Below are 6,372 nucleotides of genomic sequence, written 5' to 3'. Positions count from 1 at the left end.
GGCCAAAGTCTTAACAATCCTTCACATCAGTAGTGCCAAGTATCAGTGATGAGATTCTTTTAACATAATTTCAGGTCCTTGTTAATACATTACAAAGAACGTAAGGGTTTATAAGGTGATTATATTGAGCCATTCAGGATGACTTAATGATTTAACAAGGCTGACAGACCTCCTACACGAGACTGATTGGTGTAGGAATTCAGAACAACAGAGTATAAAATTGGAGCTGGCATGTTCAGTCGGGTTTCAGGGAAGTATGAAATGCTCTTCAATGAAACCGGGGGACAATGGTAGAAAACTAAAGAAAAAGTCAAACCTGGGATCGATGCATCTTTGTTGTACAGGGATATTAGGTAGTTTGGGCTATACAAAGATGGTTGAGGGGGCAGAAGTCAGTACAGTTGCTATTACGAAGAAGAAGATGCTTAAGAAGCTGGAAGGTCTGAAGGTAGTTAAGTCACCTGGGCCAGATGGACTGCACCCTTGTGTTCTGAAAGATGTAGCTGAAGAGACTGTGGAGGCATTAGCAGTGATCTTTCAAGAAAAGAGTTGAAAAGGAATTTTGTTTAACCAGAGGGTGAAGAATCTGTGGAATTCATTGACACATATGGCTGTGGAGGTCAAGTCACCAAGAACATTTAAAGTGGAGGTTGATAGATCAATAGACAATAGGTGCAGGAGTAGGCCGTCCGGCCCTTCGAGCCAGCAGAATTTTAATTAATCACATCTCATGTTCCAGTGAATTTCTGAATTCTACCATCATTATACTTTTGATATACTCACAGGAGATAGAATTTTGATTAAGTTGGTCAGTTAGTAACTTGGTTTATTGTTGCCACACGTGCCAAGGTAGAGTGCATGTCATCAATGCAGATCATTTCATCACATCAGTGAGGTAGTACAAGGGAAAAGCAATAACAGTGTAGTATAAAGTTTTACAGTTACAAAGTGCAATTTAGCCAGATATTATAATAGACAATGGACAATAGGAGCAGGAGAAGGCCATTCAGCCCTTTGAGCCAGCACTGCCATTCAATGTTATCATGGCTGATTAACCACAATCAGTACCCCGTTCCTGCCTTCTCCCCATATCCCTTGATTCCGCTATCTATCAAACTCTTTCTTGAAAGCATCCAGAGAATTGGCATCCACTGCCTTCTGAGGCAGAGCATTCCACAGATCCACAACTCTCTGGGTGAAAAAGTTTTTCCTCAACCCTGTTCTAAATGGCCTACCCCAACTGTGGCCTTTGGTTCTGGACTCCCCCAACATCGGGAACATGTTTCCTGCCTCGAGCATGTCTTATATATCTTATATGTTTTTCAGTGATTAGTAAAGGCGTCCAAGGTTCCAGGGAGGAGGCAGGAGAAAGGAGCTGAAAGGGAAAATGATCAAATGGCAGGGAGAACTCAATGGGCCAAATGACCCAATTCTGCTCTTATGTTTTATGTTTTTATGGTCAAGTGATGTACCAGTGACCTGGCCAAAAGAACAAAATATCACTCCTGGTGGCAAGCCCAATAAAATTCATGTTACTTGGGGCAGAGTGACTCATTCTTCTGGTAACAGTGGCATGGGCCGTGCTAAGTTCTGAAGCAACCAGCCTGCAAAAAGCTACCAGCCACAGGATTCGGGTGCTGCTGTACCATCTAGAATTTAAAGCAAAGGTGAACATAAATCGAAAATGAATAGTCACGGAAACCATGGGTCTCAGACTCCTTTCTTTTCCCCTTTGCACACTGGGTGTTCGAAGGTCTTTTTATTGGTCACTTTGGGTTTCTTTGTTTCATGGCTGCCTGTTAGGAGACAAATCTCAAGATTGTAAAATGTACATATACTTTAAGAATAAATGTACTTTAAATTTGGGTCTTAAAAAGTCTTTAAAAAATTTTTTTAATTGAATTTTCAAATAAGTTACAGAAAGAAAAAAAAAATCAACCCTTCCCCCCTCCCCTTAACCTCTCCCCCCCAACATATCCAGGTCTTAAATAGTCTGATACAAAGGGAGTGGTTATTGCAAAATACAGAGATGCCTTAACAGCTTCAAACTCCAAGAAGTACGATTGTGGCAATTCTAGTTGCGTGGATAAGTGATGAATCAACAGAAGGATTGTGGAAAGGATAAGACAAGTAGAGCAGAAAGCTTCTGTGAGGCACAAGCCAGCTGGGTTTAGAGAGAAACTTAGTGGCTTCCTTCTGTGCTGTGTTCAATGAGTCATACTCTGATGTTATGCTCGAACTTGAATGTAGGCATTTATATTCCTGAGGTGCGCAAACAAGGCTGCCAGCTAGCTCCATGAACTGGCATTATTTGGACTAGTTCCTTAGTGCAAGCTAAATGCAGAACAGTCTCTTCTTTAAAAGTTAATGTTTTTATGGCAGTTACTTAAATTTTTATAAGCAATGGGTAGTTCCCATGGCAGGCGAAAATATGGATTGGATATTACAAATGCAATCCTAATGCATGGTAGGGCAGGATTGAGGAGTCAAGTGATTCCTGGTCCTAATTTGTACTTTCAGTTTTAACGATCCCTATGCTTGCCAATGTGAGGGAGATTGGCAGCAGAAACACTCACGTAGTCAGAGAGTTAGCTGACTGAATACAGGGCTTCGATATAACTTGCTGCAAGGGTGGTTTGTGCAACTCTTCACGACACCAGTGACATGGGTTTGATTCCAGCTGCTGCCTGTAAGGAGCTTGTCTGTGTGAGTTTCCTCTGGGTGTTCCTGCAGTCCAAAGACGTACCGGTTAGTAGTCTAATTGGTCATTGTAAATTGTTCCACGATTAGGTGAGGGTTAAAACAAGGTTGCTAGGTGGCACGGCTTGAAGGGCTGGGTGTGCCCACTCCACACTTTATCTCGATAAGTAAATTAAAAAAAAATGTCCCTGCCGGTGAAAATAGGGTTAAGTTTTCAGCTCACTTCCTCTCTCACAATAAATGACCTGCTGTTTTCACAGGGGTGGGGTAGAGCTACTCCAATCTTCAAAACACTTTCAGCTACTGAGCAACCACTTTGTACAGATCTGCAAACAAATGATTGGGTAATTGTTGAGTGTGGGTGTGGGAGCATTTCTTTTCCTTGTAATAGATATATGTTAGACATAAAATTTGTTGCAAGAGAACAGCATATCTACATTGCCAAGCCCATTCTCAATACGATCCATATTACTCTATTTAGATTACATTAGCGTGACACCAATTTTCCTTTTGCACACATACCCTGAGCAAAATGTCTGAGGATTTTACATTCAGTTATATTGTACTTATGCTGAGGCCTTAAACTAGCACAGCAGGCTGAATATTTCACTCCTGCTTGTATTTCTTACGTCCTTCATCATGTATATGTGCAATATTCCACCAAAGGCCTTCTACTAGTAAGCTGCTGTTTACCCACCTGACCTGCAGCCGCCCAGGAGAGAGGTGTCAGAATTGTTAAACTCTACTGGGGTGCCGAAGGCAATATGCTATGGTGTCAATGCTGGCATCGGAGCTGCCCTCGAGTGTTTACTCAGCAAAAGACAAGATGTATCGTGTTTGACTGCAGACTGCTGCAATATTCATGGACTCGGGAACCTGGACTATATATTTTTTTGTGTGATGGTATTTTACTGTTGTCATATACAGTACGTACTGTAGCTGGCTAGTGGTGGACTAGCCTCAGCACTGGATTTCGAGGTGAATGGTCCCAGGATTGAAGCTGGCCGGCTCCTTGACTCCTTGCACACTTTTCATCCATGCTGGGTTGAGCATCGAGCTAGCAACTCAGCCTCGTAAAAAAACATCAAAAGCTAGAGAAACAGTAAGATATTCATGGGTATTTATGAATAGTTGAATGACAATTAAACTTGAACTTGAATGTAGGCAGTTATATTCCTGAGGTGCACAAACAAGGCTGCCAGAGTTCTTCTTGCAGTGAGGAATTGATCAGAAGAAAAGACAGGACCCAGGGTTGATATGACTATGGCTACATCAGAGACTACAGATGCTGGAATATGGATTAAAGAAAAAACAATACTCAGCAGGTCAATAAAAACACACAATGCTGGCAGAACTCAGCAGGCCTGACAGCATCTATGGGAGGAGGTAGTGGAGAGGTTTTGGCCTGAAACGTCGTCACTACCTCCTCCCATAGATGCTGTCTGGCCTGCTGAGTTCTGCCAGCATTTTGTGTTTTTATTTATTTCCAGCATCTGCAGATTCACTCGTGTTGCTCAGTAGGTCAAGCAGCATTTGTGGAGGCAAAGAAATGGGTGATATTTTTGGTCTGGTCCTGATGCCATGTCTGAATCTGTAGTGTCCACCATTTCATTGCCTCCACAGATGCTGCTAAACACACTAAGCTCTTCCAGTAGTTTGTTGTTGCAGATGACATGACAAATTGGCATTGACCTTGGATGGAACCTTGTAAGCCATATTAAGACGGTGAAATTGGTCACTAATTTCTGATCGCTCCTTTCTCTTCTGGATGAGGGGTTTGACGCTTTTCCTCATGGATTCTGACAAGGCAACTGGAAGTATGTTGATCTAAACCACTCCAGTCATGAGGAGCCAACAACAGCTCAGCCAGGAAGCCATCATTTTCCAGAACTTTATCTGACACAGAGTCATGGAATGATATAGCATGGGAATATGCCATGTGACCCAACTCCTCCATGCCCACCATGTTGCCCACCTGAGTTAGACCCATTTGCCTGTAATGAACCCACATCCTTCAAAACCTTTCCTATCCATGTACCTTTCCACATGTCTCTTAAATGTTGTAATTGTATGCACCTCTACCACCCCCTCTGACAACTCATGCCATATATCCACCACCTTTTGTGTGAAGAAGTTACCTCTCAGATATCCTTTCTCCATATCATCTTAAATCTGTGCCCTCTAGTCTGAATCTCCTCTGCTCTGGGAGAAAGACTCATCAATCACCTCATGATTTTATATACTTCTAATAGGACACCCCTTAGCCTCTTACACTCTAGGAAAAACACTCTGGAGAATCCAGTTTCGCCTTCTAACTCATGTCCTCCAGATTTATTAACATCCTTAAGAATCCTTTCTGCACCCTTTTCAGCTTAATGACATCTTTTCTGTGACTAGGTGGTCAGAACTGCACATAATACTCAAAGTGTGTTACACAGGGGCGACAGAGGAGAACTGGCACGACACTGGCACGTCGACTCAGTTGGGGAGGCTGGTGTAGACCTGAATGAAGAGCAGGAAACCAGAGGGATCTTGACAAGGAGACGGGATTCACAGGGACTCTAGAAACTAGAGTGGAACTTAGAACTACCGGTTCTAATCGGAACAGGGAACGAAGTATCACACGGGAATTGACCAACGAACTGGCAACCTATGATAGAGCCGCCATCGTATTTATTTCCCAGTCTCTGATGAAAGCCAGATGTACGATAATTGGGTAACTAGCAGCAATTGACTGAAATTGGGGCATAGTCAGGGAGAAAGGAGTGTTAAAGGGGAACGGCCAACTGGAACCATGACAAAATCTGGGTTTACCAACATCTTTTACAATTGTAACATGTATCAAAGCTGTCACTGATGAAGGAAAACGTGCCAATGCTTCTTGCACTATTCTGTTTGACTGTGTCTTCACGTTCATGAAAGCATGTATTTGAATCCTAACTCCTGTGTGCTGTCATTTATAGCTTCTGAGATCAAGACGGCAGGTTCTGGAAGACAGTGGCCTTTGTAATCTTCAAATCAGCAAGTAGAATTTACTGAGCTGAAATAGATCTGGCAGCAAAACTGTTACAGAACCATCCTCATCCTTAACGCCACTTTGCATATTGTTCATATAGATTATTTCATTATAATCTGTATTGATATGATGATATGCAAATAAAGTTTTTTTTGTTTGCATTTAAATACTTGCAAAGGTGCACTGAGATACTAGAAGGTAAAGTGGTAACTGAATGCAGAATTAAGTATTGCAGTAACAGTGGAAGTGCAATGCAGGTGGGTAATAAGGTGCAAGGTGCTAACGGAGAATATCTGCAAGTTTTTATCTGCAATTTGAGAAGGATAAGGGCAGCTCGGAGGTGGCAGTGTTGCAGTTGAACAGGGGAAACTATGGAGCCATGAGGGAGGAGCTGGCCAAAGTTGACTGGACGGATAGACTAGCAGAAAAAACAGTGGAACAGCAATGGCAGGTATTCTTGGGAATAATGCACAAGGTGCAAAATCAGTTCATCCCCCAGAGAAGGAAGGATTCAAAGGGGGGAAAGGGGCCACAGTGGTTGACAAAGGAAGTCAGAGATTGCATAGCATTAAAAAAAAGGAAGTACGACAGAGCTAAGATGAGTGGGAGGACAGATGATTGGGAAGTTTTTAAGGAACAACAGAACTTAACTAAAA

This window comes from Hypanus sabinus, chromosome 25 (assembly GCF_030144855.1).
Source record: "Hypanus sabinus isolate sHypSab1 chromosome 25, sHypSab1.hap1, whole genome shotgun sequence".
Lineage (NCBI taxonomy): Eukaryota > Metazoa > Chordata > Chondrichthyes > Myliobatiformes > Dasyatidae > Hypanus > Hypanus sabinus.
The sequence above is the reverse complement of the archived record's forward strand: the minus strand, read 5'-3'. Positions refer to the sequence as shown.